We start from the raw sequence: 17,690 nt of genomic DNA, 5'->3' as shown, positions 1-17,690 counted from the left end.
ACTAACTTTAAGGAGAATCCAATGTTCAAATGATTACTAAATATGTCAATTCTCCTATTTATTTTTGTAAAACTTATTATAACTTATTATAAAAAAAACTCAACTCTTTTTACTACCTTCATTATTAACATGAGAATTAGATGAAATTATTCATAAGATTCCTCATGAAATGAAATTAAAAATCATGAGATGAATGAAAAAAATATTAATTTTGTTTGGGAGAGCCAAAAGAAAATAGAGACACATATTTAAAATGTATAGCTCAGCTTGGTGGCACAGGTACATAATTCCAATACTTGGGAAGCTGAAGCAAGTGTATTGCCTCTGAGTCCACTCTGGTCTACATAGTGAGTTCAATGACAGTCTGAACCACATAGCGAGACCCTGTTCTCAAAAGAAAATAAAAATGCACACACAGACAATCCATAGCTTATTAAGTTAAAAAGACTGCAGAAAATCCAAAATAAAAAATCTTCAAAGCATAATCGGTATTTTTCCAACATTTTTATTTAGAGAAGTTTGAACTTTTTATACTATATTTACATAAACATCAAAATAAGTTATAATTAATGCCAGCAAAGGAAGAATTTTATTGTAGTGTCAGCCAGTTTTCCTGTCTGCATAAATAGGCTACTGCAGGACAGGATACTCTATCATATCATACCACAGGATATGAGAGCAAAGACAAAAAGCAGGAAAGGTCAAACTACTTCAGCATCCACTGTATATCTAGCCACTGCAGTAATGGCTGAGAATAGGGCAGGGTAAACATTCTTGCCCCTCAGAGAACGTATTCTGTTTGTTAAAATAAAAAAGAAGAGGGCTGGGGATTTAGCTCAGTGGTTCCGCTGCCTGCCCCTCAAGCACAAGGATGCAAGTTCAATCCCCAGTACCAAAAAAAAAAAAGGGAGAGAAAATAAAAAAGAAGAAGACCATTTAGCATTTACTTATTTCCCTTAGTCTTTGACCAATAACAATGAGACTGTTTCTGCCACCACAAACATGGTAATTCCCTGATTAATCAGAAGTCCACAAATGAAGAGGTGTTCCTCAAATTTTGATGAGGTATGTACAAATAAAGCCATCATAAAATGAAAATATGGTAGGTTGTACATTCATGTATACATCTAACCTACTGAGCAGTGTCGCTAAGCACACAGTACACTATCAGTGCCAATTCTGTTGCTCAAGTGGCTGACGGTATGTTGTTAGCTCACCAAAGCTGTCCTGCGCCAAGAGAGAATATCATAACATGCATCACCTGCTCCAGAAAAAAATCACAATTCAAAGTCTAGTTTTTACTGACTGTTTAGCACCTTTGTACCATTGTGCTGTCACAGGATTATAAATTAAATCACTGTAAGCCAGGAACTGTCCCTATAAGAACAAAACTCTCACTCCAGCAGGTAGGTGGCTAGGGCACTGTATTTCCGTGGTAATCCTGCCAGGGGTATGACTTGACTCTTTTTTTTTCAGCCTGGAAGAAGACACTGAAAGGCAGGTTATTATTCTTCCTCAAATATCCAAAGCTTTCACAGGAACAAGCACCTCCTTTCTTGTGGCCAAGGACTGACTCACAGATGCATTAGTTCACCTGATGTGTGAGGAACCATGTACTATTATATATGGCATAAGAGAAAACCTGCTACAAATAACTCACCTTCTGAGGAGTTCTAGAATTCTATCCCACATGGGAAACTGAGAAGCTTCCAAGGATAGAAGAGAAGATGGTAAAATATAGAGCAGATGTGACTGATGAAAGCCAGAACAAACATCTAGGAAAAGGATTCAGTTTACAATGGAAACTACATAGGGGCGAGACAGGTTCACAGCTGGGGAAGAGGGTCCCCTGGCATGTAACATTCAGGACAGAAAGTCAGCAGCTCACCTGTCCACTCTTTAGAAGACTTGGTGATCTTTCGGAGGATTACTGCCCCAGAAATGAGTGCTCTTTTCTTTCTCTGCTTGAGAAATGGTTTTTAAATTATAAACATAAAAATAATCTATTAGTTTTCCCTGTGTTTTTACTCTTCAAACTGGCCATGTTATGACTGTAATTACACATGACATATTTGCCTATTAATTATGGTTTCCAATTTCTGTAATAATGGCAATAACTGAGCTTCCTTATAATAATACATACCTCCGCTATACTCTCAAATGATCATTTTTTAGTAGAACACACTACAACCTATCAGTTTAATGATTAAATAATACTATACAACTGTATATTCCTTTTTAAATTCTTGACAAAAAAGTTCAAAACAATTTCAACAGTTTGCTAAGTAATAAAATTAAAACAATAATTTAGTATTTGAGAAATTTTAGTGAAATGGAATGATAGACATCAATGTATATTTTTTTGACTCAGTAAAATGATGCATTTTAAAAATAAACATTTTTCAAAATACAAGAGTCAAGTCAGAAAGGAAAAAATTGGCTTCTGAATTCCTGTAAAATGGAAAACTACAATCCATAAAGTATACAGAATTAATTTTCAAAATATACCCACAACCTAGTGACAATGATTGCTACTGCTTTGAATATATATATTTAAAGCTCATATTAGTCTTACTTTTTCCTAAGATGAATATACAAGAAAAACATATTCAATCACCTTTTTCTTTATAACAGATAGTTTTTAGAAAGATCACATGTGAATTAATTCACTTCAAATGTACTGGAGATGTACATGAGTAATCTTTGCACTAAATCATTTTGAAAGGCAATGCACAATAATTGCCTTTCAATCTGTAGAAACTGTCTACCATCACTCTATCTCCTTTTCTGTAACACCAACCAAAGAGGCACACAGGGATTAACCTGAAAGACGGTTCTGAATGGTGTAAATCAGGATAACTTGGGGAGTGCACTTGCTAAGTCATATGTCCAGTCATTCTCCTGGAATTATGGATGTAGAAATATCTGCCCTGTCCAAAACTTGAGTAAGACATTTTAAAAGCAGAAATGCTGAATATGAAAAGATTGTTTCTTTAAACATTTTTAAATATCCTGTCTTTAATGATCATGTTTTTAGTTAAGAAAAGTGCACTTTCCCCTTCACTTAAATTTGGACAAATAGAATAGTTTAATCTCAAACTACTGGAAGTAGTACAGAGGAAATTTTAAGGAAAGGTCACTGTGCCAATACATACTACCAAGTATTTTCTACAGAATCATAACTTGAATTTAAGAAAAGATTTACTGCATTTCTGTGTACTTATGCAGTTACTGAATGTCAGTTCCAGAGAAATGACTTTTATTCTCCCACATCTATAAATTGTCAAGTAATGTCAATCTCAAGAGAATATGGAATAAGTTTTGCTATTTTACTGAAGATGAGAATGTGACATCTAACGAGGTGTTCTCAAAGGTTCACAACTGTTTGGGTCACCAAGCCTGACACTGAATCTCAGATTCTCTTCTTCCAAAAATCCTCATTCATTTGGTTATTAAAAAAAAAAATCAATGAATGTATTCTAACTGAAGTTTAAGAGGCTTCTGAGCAGTGACCTCTGCCAGAGTCTTTTGGGAATGTTCCAACGCTGTAAGCACAGGGGTACGAAATCAAAAAGCAGAAAGAATAAAATAAAGAAATGCTTCTGCACAATTAAAAAAAAAATCTGCCTGGAGGTCTAAAAGTGATTAGTTTCCATATCAAGTATCCCCCTTGCATCATTACACTGTCTTCCCCATTTCTCATTCAAACACTGCTTGCATTTCATTTCATGAAACTGTATTTCTTACATTGTCCAAAATTTCAAGCAAAAAAATCTTCTATTCTGATTCTTATATATGGCATGCTTTATGTTCCAAATTTTTAAGCCCCTTATCTGAGACTCCAATATCTGGAACTAAGACCAATATAATTAATACTCCTAAATCAGAAAATGGGTTGGGATATTTTTATTATTGTTTTGTTTTGTTTTTGAGGGACACTTCAGTAAAACTCAATGATCACAACCATTGCAGAGGTTATCGGTTAGAACTCAGATATGCTTCCCTTCCTATACAAAGCTCTGATGAGTAGAAAGCGGAATCAGTGTACTGACCTATTAGCAACTATCCAAAGACCTGACACTCTGAGGAAAACAGAAAACAACTGACAAAGAACTTTGGAAATAGTTTTGTTATTCAAACTAGCAAATATTTGAAGTTTGGGCAAAATAAAAAGGTTGGATATTTGCTCCTGTATTTTAGAAATTTTTCTCTAACCACAGAATTTCCCCATGGATCACAATAATGAGACTCAAAATAACAAAAGGTTTACTGATGAATGATTCAAACTAGTTATGAATAGATAAGGTCTAATAATACTGATATTGGAGAAAATTAAAAGTTAACACTCTTGCTAGAGTTTAAAGTATGTGTGTGTGTGTGTGTGTGTGTGTGTGCGTGCACGTATGTATGTTTTAGCCTTTTCTTTGGAGCACATTACAAATGTCCAGCTTCTCTGTGGACTCCAGTCGATGTCAGAAAACATGGACAGTATCAAACCCCATCTACACTGTGTTTTCCTCTACAGACACACATACATGTAATACAGTTCAATTTATAAATTAGGCACATTAAGAAATTTATAACAGTAAGAATGAAATAAGACAATTTCAAAATAAACTGTAACATAAGCTATGAGAATATGATCTCTTTCAAAATATCTTTCTGTACTTTTGCCTTTTCACTTAAAGGAAATACTTCAAGTACAAAGCTATAAAGCTTTATTTGGTATGTCTCAATGATCAGTGTCAATTGACACTGTCAACTGGTATGTCAATGGCCAGTTGTACTGTGGGGCAATTATTAAGTAAGTGTTACCTGATTACACTCACTGCGGCACCCTGAAAGTGGATCTGACACACAAAGTGACTGGCAGGTAGGCATCACATACCGCGCGGATCCACTGGACAAAGGAGTTATTCATGTCATATGCAGCAGGAAAGGACAATTCACAATTTCCTCACACTACCCACAAGGGCATGGGTTTCATAAAAAGAATTGTTTGTTTCGGGATTTTTCTATTTAATATTTCCAGAGCAAAGCTGACTAAGGGTAACTGAAGCCATATGTAAGGGAAGACTTAAGTATATTTCTATATATTTAAGTGTTTCCATTTTACTTCTATAGCATACAACACACACATATGTACATATATGTATAATTTAAATTCTTTAAGTATCACATAACCATGACAGGAAAAATTCAAATCACTGCTGACATACAGTGTCTACCAGAATTTTTTTCAATAGTTGCCTTGCTGGAAAGAAAAACACATGTACCCACAAAAATATTTTTAAGATAATTAACATTTCAATGTGTCTCTTAAAAAAAATTTTTAAAGGCTCACAAGGCATGGGGGCACATGCCTGTAATCCCACCCTTCTTCGAAGCTAAAGTAGTAAGCTGGCAAATTCAAACCCAGTGTAGACAATTCTGAGACTTAGGGACACCTATCTCAAAACAAAAAATCTCCAGGGATGTAGTTTGGTTCAAAGGGTCTAAATTCAATCACAAGTACCACAGGAAAAAACAAATCCAAAATATCTATTAAACACTATTTTTCAGAATAACAAAAGTAAAACAACAATAAAATAGTGAAATGACTTATCTAAATTAATTTTTTTATGTTTTTAAATTAACTTGATACTGAATTTATTTTACAATTTATGTTAGTCACTTTTTCATCAATGAAACAAAATACTTGCCATAACTTTCAAGAGAAGAGATTTAGTTTGATTCACAATTTCAGTGGGTTCAGTCCATGGCTAACAGTGTCTTAGACACTTCTCAGTGCTGAGAGTAATACCCAAGACCCACAATTTAAAGGAAGAATACTCTATTTTGGCTCACATTTTTAGTCCATTGTCTACTGGCTCCAAAGCAGAATGGCATGGTGGAGGGGTATAGTGGATACAAAGCTGCTCATCTCATGGTAGCCAGGAAGAAGAGAGAGAAGAAAGGAGTCATAGAGGTGATATACCTTTCTGGTCAATTCCCCACTGACCCACTGCCACCTCCTAAGATCAGACTTGGCTGCAGTGCCAGTACTGTCCAATCATCTTCCAAAAGCCCTACTGCTGAGCACATGAGGTTCTTGGAGTACATCTAGAAGTAAACCATAACAGTTGGTTGCAAGGCAGAAACAGTATGGAAAAAAGGATATGGTGGGCCACAGCTGCTCAACCCAGGGGAGCCAGGAACCAGAGAGAAGGGAGAAAACAGGCTCAAGAATACAGCCTTCTCCAAGGTCACATCTCTACTAACTGCCTCATCCAACTAGGAGCTACCTCCAAACAAAAGAGACTCTGAGGAGATTGTTAGATTGAAACCACAACCCTTGTTACTGGATATAAGCAACTTCTTTTAAGAATGCATTCAGGAATCAGAAAAGGAATACTAATAGCTAAAATAATTTTGTTTTCTTAATTTTTTTCCTTTATGGTTACACACTTAAATTCCTACAGGATTAAATATTCATACATAAAAATTTTACCCATGTCTATAAATAAAAAAAAATGTTACGTCTCTTATTCCTTCAATATAGAATTCGAAGTTAAATGACCATGCTGTACAGGAAAGCCATGAATTTATCTTCTCTTACATGATAATTATATGCTTATCACAACTGTAAAAATAGCATACTAGGGTAGTATAGTCAAATATCAAGGTCAAAGATGAACTGGGATTTCCTTGGGACCAATGAACAAGTTTGGAAAATGTGGTTCAAATCATCTTTTCACCTCTACAATTTTCTTGCAGTGATTAGCAATATTCCTAATAGGCCACAGCTTTTAAATTCTATAGTATTTTAACGTGTCACTTTAACCTTTATTAACAAGGATGAAAACTTTTTTAAATACATGAAAAAAAACCTATGCTTTCACATTTTGCTTTCACATAAAAAGAACATTTTGCTTTCACATAAAAATTTGTTTATTATCATTTTCATTCAATAATAAAACCAATAGACAAAGAAGGAGCCACAATATACTTGAAGCTAGGCTAGCTAACTGAGCTGCAAAACTGAGCTAACCATTACCTCCTGCTTCCAGGACATGCACCATCAGTTGTGCAAATTCGTAACAGTACACCTGGGTTTGGAACTATTTAATTATCAACATTAACACCAGGAATAATAACAGTAAAAATAACAGAACAGCAATAATAAATTTAAGAATTCCACTCAATCAAAGAACAATTTCAATCACAAGCTGGCAGAACTATGTTAACAACCACAATGGAATACAAAGGAAAATTTAATGAAAACATCACCTAAATATTAGATAGCAAATAAAAATAAAATATTGGTTTCTACTTCATTGAAGTCAAAGACAGTTAAATGCAAGTTGATCCAATTAAGCCAATTTCAGAAACACAACTACTTAAAAGCCTGAGCTATATACTAAGTGATGAAGGCAAAATGGATTCAATCCAAATCCACTTTGTTTGCTTAGATGCTATTTATTATGGCAGTATTTTATTATATAGTAGTAAAAAATTACAAGGCGACATACTGCTATTTCCCACTGGGAGAAATGATACAGATGCTCTATTAAGTCTCAGCGTAGTCATCAACATACCAGGCTACATTCCACTTGAACCTTTCTAATGCATCAAAGACACTGATGTTTACGTGTCTAGAGGGTAAAGACAGTCAAATTTTCGCCACTTAAGTGTTCCATAAGTTTACACCTTCATAGAAATCTAGAGCCTTTTCAGTAACTCTAGTGTCTGTCTGTCTCTCTCTCTCATATATATATATATATATATATATATATATATATATATATATGGAAAAGAAAAGTTCCTTTAAAATAAACTAGCTATATATGTATTCATCTTGCCCTCAACCTATTATACTGTCCTCAGAGAAAGTAGCTAGCATATCATTAAATACCTGAACATCTATCTATGCCAAACTGAATTTCAGGTAAATGGTAAATTCTAGTTCAGATGAACTATTGAGTAAGTAATCAATTTGTTGAGAAACCTTGCATAACAAAATTGATTACAGCTTTTCTAAACTCTATAAATATCATCTTTCCTCCTTTCATCATTATTCTCATCAATTTATATTCATCATATATTTTAAATGTTCCAGGTATTATATTGAATTTATAGAAACAAATGCTTATTTTTTCTGTTATCAGAGACAAAGAGACACAGATGTTATGGAAAATTTTTGGTTAAGATTTGCAGCTTCTACGGATAAAACCTGGGGGGGTTACAAAGCTGTATGTATTTAGCTGGTAAATATGTTTCTTCAGAGCTCAAGGCACCCTAGGAATTGTTTTTAGTTTTGGAACAGAAGCAACTATACACCATGACATAATTTGCATACACTGATATTTCCATGTTTCATGTATCACTCACAATACTACAGAGAACAGATATATCATTTACTGAATATTTAATTACACTCTCTATTTGTTAGATTATACATATAACATATAATATAAATACATAATAACAGTAAACTACACATATAGCATGTGCTCTGGAACCAAATGCAGGATTACAAATCCTAACTCTCACACTAGCAGCATGATATTAAATTCCTTAGACTCTATACCTCAATTTATTTATAAAATCAGTAGTAAGAGCTATCATAACTTGTTTTTGTAAAGACTAAATTTTTGTTTTTTTGGTACCGGGGATCGAACTCAGGACCTTGTGCTTGTGAGGCAGGTGCCAGAACCACTGAGCTAAATCCCCGGGCCCTGTAAAGACTAAATTAAGTAATCCATGAAAAACACGCAGAACTATGTCTAGCACATGGTAGGCACAAAACTTTCTTAGCTATGAAGGCCCTAAATGCTACAATTAATTTTACTTAGCTCAAAAGGGAATAAATAAAATCTTCCCCATTTAAAAGGTGATGAATCTGCAGCACAGAGAAGTCAAAACTTTCTCTACATGGGAGAATTACTAAGTAGGAGAGTCACAATTCAACATCTATATAAATATACACAATATTGGAAACAGAAATAAATGATATGCTGACATGATATTCGGCATTGTAACCTACATGGTCACAGCCCAGCTATTTCAGGAGCCTAGTAAGCAGCAGTAGGAGAGGAAAACAGTAAAAGTAACAAAGAGTGAAATGTGCAAAATAGTAAATTGTGAAATAATACTAGATTTTAATTATGTTGATTAAAACTTTAGAAAGAAACACAAAAGTTGCAGTTTAAACTGAAAATTCCACTCCCAGGAGTAGAAGCATCAGGGCTTCCATGGCAGTACCACAAATATCTTCTCTGAAACTAACTTTCAGACAAGTGCTACACAGACTGATAAATTACTTAGAGAAGCTGCCAAATTAGTATCTCAGGTCACTCAATATAGAGTGCTGAAAGAAATACTTCAAATTCCTCAGGCTAGACAGTTGTATCGATAACAGAGAATTTAAACCCAGGGAAGAGGCAGTTAAGGGCTATTCATGGGACAATAGTATCAATATACTGCACTCTGGTCAAAATATAGGAGGACAAGCTTTTCATTGGTGAACAGCTACACAAAGCTTGGGAATATATACATTAGCAATAAGCATGCAGATATTGTACAATTCATCAAAGAGTAATTTAATCAATTAATTTTATTACATATATTAATTTTCAAATATGTGCTTACATTGTTTTAAAAAACCACATCATTCCTCACAGGACTTTCATATTACAATTCACAGTTAATTTTCTAAGTCCTCTGTTTCTAGATGTTTCTCTTCAAAGTTATGACAATATGTGAATTTCACAAATTATGCTAATTAATAAAAAGAGTAAGTTTGGTGGTATTCATATATTTTAAATACTTTTTCCTAGTTTAAATTGATAAAAGCCTATCAGTCTTCATTATCTTCTATTTTCTTTCTGCCAATTCCAATGGTTGCTTCCCAGGCATTGTTCTAACATACAGGGAAATTCACAATAAAATCAGCAAACTTTGCTTTGTGCTGGACCCTGGTGCAAGCCCTTTTATATAGTAACTCATTAGTCCTTTATAACACTATGAGGAGGGATTATATTACTTTCCTGATTTTAAGACGAGTAAGGGAGGCCTAAAAATTAAAAATTGGCAGGTTCTCGTCATCCACTTAACTTTTTTCAATATTCATGAGAGTTATGTTCCCAGAGTATTGTGAATTGTGAAAAACCTAGAACTTCAGATACAGTGAGAAAAATGCCTATAAATGTCAATTTTTATAGTTTAAGCCCTAAATATGCTATGTCTCCTGCAGGCATGCAATTTAATTTAATTTAATAAAATACTGTATTAATAAAGCCTTAGAAGAAGAAGTTCAGAAGAGAAGTTGAGAAAGGTAGGCTGGAGACAGGGATGGAAGACTGGGAAGGTCCAGCATGGATGTGTGTGTTCTTCCTTTAAAAAAATAAATAAAGCCTTAGAAGGTGCAGGGTGTTTTGGCATCTTAGGGCTTTAAGAAGAACAAAACCTAGAACACTGGAGATAGCTACACTGGGTACAGCAGCCTGTCATGATGAAGAAATGCTGTGCATTGGGAGATGGGTTAAAGGGCAGCAGCCAATCAGCAGCAAGGAGAACTGAATAATGCTCTAGGATTCGCTACTTGCAAACCTCCCCGGCAAAAAAACAACTGCGGTTTCCACAAATTGCAGGGCTTCCACATATAATTATTAGATTCTAAAGAAAAAAATCTATGAAAAACTGAGGCTCAAACTCTGAAACCCAATGTTGTGAGGATATACTGCTATACCATTTTTATATTTCACAGCTTAGCTCAAAAACAGGTATTTCAATAAGGGCAGTCTTAGTGAAAAAAAGCTTCCCTCTCATTTCATAACACGATGTTGTCCTTCTTTGATAGCTTACATTGAATATTAGCTACATGTAGACATTGCTGCTACATGTGAATCATTTCAATTATGATACAGTATTGATTGTATGACAAATAGGTGCTCAAAAAATATCTGACGGATTTCATCCTTTTTCATTATAAAAGTCCACTAAAATATCTTGCATTCAGCAGCTTTTTTGTTTTTGTTTTTGTTTGTTTTCGGTTTTGTTTTGTTTTGCTCTTGTCATACAGAGGATTAGGCCCAGGAGCACTCTACCACTAAGCTACATCCCCGATCTCTTTGATGTTTTCCTTTTTCATTTTGAACACAGGATCTTGCTAACGTGCCCAGGCACTCAAACTTGCTCTTCTCCTGCCACAGCCTCCTGAGTAGCTGGGATTACAGGTGTGCTCCACCAAGCCAGGCTGATCAGCTATATTTATGTGTTTAGAAAATTTTCACGTTTGGGGCCAAAGACCATTTCTCACTTTTTTATGTAATGTGTTTGGTACATATGGAAACTATTTGGTCAAGTCCTCTGTCACACACTTAAATGCCATTTCTTTTATTAATTTGCTGTTTTTCTTCTTAAGGCTGAATAGTATTAATTTCTATAGGAATTATTCATATATCATATTGACTAAGAATATCAATCTCCTTTGGGGCACCTATTTCTTTTTTTTTTGGGTACCGGGAATCAAACTTGGAACTCAGGACCTTACACTTACGAGGCAGGCGGTGGAACCACTGAGCTAAATCCCCGACCCTGTGGCACCTATTTCTAATAATCTCCTCCTTTCATGTTGGTTTGGATGTTATAAACTATAATCAAACTTAAGTTAGGAATATGCACAATTCTTAAGATCACAACATGAAATTAATCTAGCTCCCATGTGCACCTCAAACATGTATTCCTATGAGATTACTCTAGGAATCTCTGATACTTCCTACATTTACATTCTTATACATTTAGATGATTGAGAGAAAGAAATACTCTTATTCCTGTGACTCTCTCTACTGAAAAGATTAATGGTAAAAGTAGGTAATTTAGGATCCATTAAACCCCAGTGAAATGCAAATGAGATATTTCACCAGATGAAAAACCAAATACAAATAAAGATTATTTTGTACTATATAGAATACAGAAAACAATAACGTAATATTAGTGCTTACACTGAATTAAAAGTGATTTAAAATTCATTCATTGGCTGCTATCAAGAAATCAACCAATAACAAATGCTGCCAGGGCTGTGGGGTAAGAGGAACACTGCTCCACTGCTGGTGGGAGTGTAGACTGGTGCAACCACTGTGGAAATCAGTATGGAGATACCTCAAAGAACTAGGACTGGAAATCCCATTTGACCCCGCTATTCCACTGCTGGGGATCTTCCCCAAAGAATTGAAAGAATCATACCACAGTGATAAAGGTGCACCCATGTTCATAGCAGCACAGTTTGTTATAGCTAAAACTTAGAAACAGCCAAAATGCCCATCAACTGGAGACTGGATAAAGAAAATGTGTGTGTTTTTTATACAATGGAGTACTACTTAGAGATAAAAAATGAGAAATTAGAGACATTTATAGCTAAGTGGATGCACATTGAGGTGAGGTGATACTCTTAAGTGAAATAAACAGGACACACATGTGTAAATACCAAATAGTTTCTCTGGTGTGAGAAACTGAAAGTGTAAATAAGGACTAAAAGGTATAATAGATAATGTGAAATAGGAAGAAAAGGGGCAAAGGGGAAGGGGAAGTGGGAGGGGTAGGGGAAAGGAAAGTAGGGAATGGAATTAATATGAGAAAATGAAAAAAAGGAAACAGCCTCTGTAAATAAGGAGGGCTGGAGGGGTTGAAGGGAGGGCAAGGGAAGAGGGAAAAATAAAAACCAAGAGAGTATGTAAAGGTGCAAATTTCCAATGATGAATGTCATTATATTTTAAACCTAAAATGTACCAATAAAAGTATATTTTAAAAAGTTTTTAAAAAGTACACTGAATAAAATTCACTCATTCAATGAATATGCAATAAATTCAGCAAATATATATTAAGCTTAGTTTGCATGCTTGGTATATTTTTCAGTTACATGGAATAAAGTAATAAACACAACAAATATCCTTAATTTTGTGAGATTTTTGGTAGATATATAATAAAGCATGATAAAATACATATAATTCTCATAATGCAAAGGGACAAAAGTATACAAGAACCTTACAGCTGCAAGGCCAGTCTGGACACCTTAGCCCCTGACTCAAAACAGAGATGTAGCTCAGTGGTACAGTGCCCTTGGATTCAATCCCCAGTACTACAAAACTAAATGGATGTGTGCCTGTGTTTATGTATATACATACATACAGAGCCTCACACCCTGCAGAAGTTTTGGAGGAGAATCAGTTCGTTGCCTTTTCTGGCTGTGGGTGGCCTTGCACTTAAGATCCTTGTCTCAGCCTCTTGAGTAGCTGGAATTATACGTATGTACCACTGTACCTGTCTGTTTAGTTTTATCTTGAATTTTCGGCTTGTGTAATTTTGAGAGAATAAAGTTGTTTTAAGTCACACAGGTTGTGACAATTAGTTATTAGAGCAACCATAGGAACTAATAATAGAAGCCTTTGACAACACAGCCAGACTACTGCTGAGTGGGGTGGGTGTTCATACCACTGTTACCATTGTTTCAGGACAGAAATGGACCTTGAGTAGGTGGGTGGGATTTTCAGTTCAACAATGTGAAACTAAGAACACATTTGATACCAATAAAAAATGAGAGTGGCCACACGCACAATAATTTCCAAAAGAAAAAAAAAAAAGAACCTTACAGTTTTAGATAGTGTGACCAAAGAATCCTTCACCTAGAAGGTAACATTTTAGTAAAAACTTGAAGGAACTAGGGTAGCAAGCTCTGTTATGAAAAGGAAGATCCTTCCAGGGGAGGGAACAAGTGCAAAGGCCCTAAAGATAGATCTGAGAAGGATGTTCAAGTGGCAGCAAGGAACTGAATGGTGCAGCAGATTTGGGAAGGAGAATGGAAGGAGGCATCACACAGAAAACAAAGGGTTAAATCCTAATTTCCATACGAGTATGAACCCTACTGCTTATACTTTGAGTTTATTGCATAAGTAGAAAGTCATGGGAAGTTTCTGAGCAGAAAAGTAATATGACAAGACTTCTATTTTTAGATGATTATTCTGTGTACATTGTTGAGAACAAATCTCAGGGGTTCAGGCAGACCAGTCACAAAAAAAGCACACTAATCCAGATGTGAGGTGATAGGGTGGCTTGGCTGCAAGCTGCTGGCACCAGAATCCAAGAGAAGCAGTTGGATTTCTCACAACATTTACGGAACCCAACAAAGATTTGCTCAGGAGTTGAGTGTGTGGTATAAGACAGAAGTCAAGGATATCGAACTTTGCAAATGAAAGGAAGGAGTTGCCATTTCTAAGACTGTAATGACTTTGTAAAAAGATATTTCAGGGCATTAGGGAAAGAGTATAAAATCGGCTTGGTACCTATTAGTTGGAGGAGTCTATTAAAAATTCTAACAGAGATGTTTGAGAAAGTAACTATATACATCAGCCTAGAGTGGAATCTTTGGACTACAGATAAAAATTAGTGAATGATAATCATTTCGGTGATATTTAATGCTAAATGAGAAAAGATCAAAAAGGAAATGATTGTAGGTAGAAAAGAAAACCAAAAAAAAAAAAAAAAGGCTGAGGTTTGAGAAATTCCCAAATTTATAAACTGGTAAGGGTGATAAGAAAACACAAAAATTAAAACAGATGCCAGAAAAATACAAAGGAAATGAAAAAAGTGGGATGATCTAGGAAGACACCTGAAAAACAGCTTTCCAGGGAGAAGATACACTCACACCCTCTTGAGAGAATAAGTGAAATGGGAACCGAGAAGCACACTTTGATTTTAACTACATGGACACTGAAAAGAACAACTTGGGTGGAATGATCAGGATTACAGCCTGTTGGGAATGAAGGGATTGAAAGAGGCTAGATGGAATAAAATACTATTGGTACCTTTTACTTCACAACTCACCAACTCAAAGTAGAGAAGGTAAAGTGCCCACAATTAATCATTCTAGTTCTAAGGTCTGTGCCTTAGCTAATGGACTACACACTGTTCCCTTGGGCCTAGAAGTGCTCTGCATGCATCATATGTAGGTGACTACTCCTGATTTATCTTAGAGTGGCTTTCCCCTCACAGGATTGGTCCATTTTAGCTCCTTGTAATCCCACTTTTGCTTTCTTTCCAAATAGATCAAAGTGTTTATTGCAATTATACAACTTTCATGTGTGTCGGATAAATATTATATTGGAAGCACAGTTTGGTAGTGAGCACATGTAATTCTGGCTCTCAAAGAAGCTGAAGCAGGAGTGTCATATATTTCAGCACATAGTTAAGTCACAATTTAGTGGGACCCTGTCTCAAAATTAAAAATGAAACGGGCAGAGTGCTAGAAGTCTAGCTCGGTGTGAGGGACTGGGCTGGTATCTGGGAAATTTCTTCAAGAGGATAAGACTGACTGCCACCAGCCACCCCCACACACATGCACTCCTCCTCCAGCTGCGCCAGTACCTGGATCAACACCAGAGAGGGGCACTGAGTCATAAAAGCCATTGTTCTGAGCTCATGAAGATAGAGCAAAAGTGAACAACAGAGAGAGGGCTTCTCTGTGGCTCCTTGGTGAAAACTGAAGCCCACTGGGAAAGTGAAGAAAATCTCTGCAATAAAGACACCACCAGACCACTGTACTTGGTAAATTGGAGGGATCAACACCTCCCATCGGAACCTGGACTATCTTCAGGGGAAGGGCAGCTGGAACCTGCAACAGAAACTTGAAGAGTTCAATCCAGGAGGAGATCAGGGACCTCAACTTGGGCCTTGCAGCCAGAAATCAGCCTGAATCTCAGTGGACTATGGCTGGCTTGCTGAGACTAATTGACTTAGATCTGCACACTGCTGTCCACATTGTCTATTGTGACAGCAGAGACGTACCCTGAAGTAGTCCCTTTATTTTTTTTCTTTAAAGTTATTTTTTTCTATTTTTACTTTTTGTTTTTTCAAATTTATTGTTTTTTCTTTTTCTTCTTCCCACCCCCCTCCTTCTCTCTCTCTCTCCCACCTTGTTCTTCATCTGTTCTATATGAATCACCAAAGTGGAACAAATAAAATATAAAAATTCTAACCACCCCAATTACAATTAGTGAAATTTAAAACCATAATTAAAAATTTACCAACAGGGCCAGGGATTTAGCTCAGTGGTTCAACTGCCTGCCTCGCAAGCAGAAGGTCCCGAGTTCGATCCCTGGTACAAAAAATAAAAAAAATTTACAAACAAAGAAAATCCCAGGTCCTGATGAATTCACTGCTGAATTCTACAACACATTTAGAGAAGAACTACTGCCACTACTCTTTAAACTCTTCAAAGAAATTGAAAGTGAAGCAATACTTCCAAATTCATTGCTGGTACCAAAATTGATTCCAAAAGCAGAGAAAGATCCGCGCAAAAGAGAGAAATACAGGTCGATCTCCCTAATGAACATAGATGCAAAAATCCTCAATAAGATACTGTCAAACAGAATACAGAAGGTCATCAAGAAGATCATACATATTGACCAAGTTGCATTTATCCCAGGAATGCAAGGATGGTTCAACATATGTAAATCAATAAATGTAATACACTATATTAACAGAGTCAAGGACAAAAACCATATGATCGCCTCAATAGATGCAGAAAAAGCATTCGACAACATCCAACACCCATTCATGATAAAAACCCTACAGAAAATTGGAATAAAGGGTCTTTATCTCAACCTGGTTAACACTATCTATGAAAATGCAACAGCCAAAATCTTATATTAAATGGGCAAAAACTGAAAACTTACACACTGAAATCAGGAACAAGACAAGGATGTCCACTATCACCACTCCTGTTCAATACAGTTCTGCAAACATTAGCCACAGTAATTAGACAAGAGAAAAAAATAAAAGGAATAAAGACAGGGAAGGAAGACATTAAACTGTCATTATTTGCTGATGATATCATACTCTACATAGAAGACCCAAAAAACTTGGTCAAAAGCCTTCTAGACTTAATTGACAGATTCAGTAAAGTACCTGGATGTAAGCTCAACCCTGAAATATCAACAACCTACTTGTACACAAATAACAGACTCACTGAAAGAGAAATTAGGGAAACAATTCCTTTTACAATAGCATCCAAAAAAAAAAATTATCTAGGAATCAACCTAACAAAGGAAGCAAAAGACCTCTACACTGAAAACTACAGCACTCTGAAAAAAGAGGTCAAGGAGGTTATAAGAAAATGGAAAGACATCCCTTGTTCCTGGGTAGAAAGAACCAATGTGATGAAAATGGCCATACTTCCAAAACTGCTATATAGATTTAATGCAATTCCAATTGAGATCCCAACAATATATTTCACAGAACTAGAGAAAACAACCCAAAAGTTCATCTAGAACCAGAAGAGACCTAGAATAGCAAAACCTATTCTAGGCAACAAAGACATAGCAGGAGGTATCACAATCCCCAATCTGAAACTATACTACAAAGCTACTGTGATAAAAACAGCATGGTACTGGCAAAGAAACAGACCCAGGGATCAGTGGAATAGATTAGAAGATGCAGAAACAACTTCAGACACACTCAGCCACTTCATCTTTGACAAAAGAGACAACCATCCTCACTGGAGGAAAGATGGCCTCTTTAATAAATGGTGTTGGAAAAACTGGATTTCAACATGCCAAACATTAGAACTAGACCCATATCTTTCACCATGCACTAAACTGAAATCAAAGTTCATTAAAGATCTAAATATTTAAATAGAAACACTAAACTTGCTGAAA

At 35.7% G+C, this 17,690-nt stretch overlaps 1 protein-coding gene across 29 annotated transcripts in view; it reads right to left on the bottom strand.

Moving 5' to 3' along the window:
* Positions 1-17,690, bottom strand: part of Adgrl3 (adhesion G protein-coupled receptor L3) — an 878,168-nt gene that overhangs the window by 699,404 nt on the left and 161,074 nt on the right. The gene's annotated exons all lie outside the window — the stretch shown is intronic.

The sequence above is a fragment of the Heterocephalus glaber genome, unplaced genomic scaffold, assembly GCF_053883595.1.
Source record: "Heterocephalus glaber isolate CG9 unplaced genomic scaffold, H.glaber_assembly_v1.0 deba00001509, whole genome shotgun sequence".
NCBI classification, from domain to species: Eukaryota; Metazoa; Chordata; class Mammalia; order Rodentia; family Bathyergidae; genus Heterocephalus; species Heterocephalus glaber.
The sequence above is the reverse complement of the archived record's forward strand: the minus strand, read 5'-3'. Positions and strand labels throughout refer to the sequence as shown.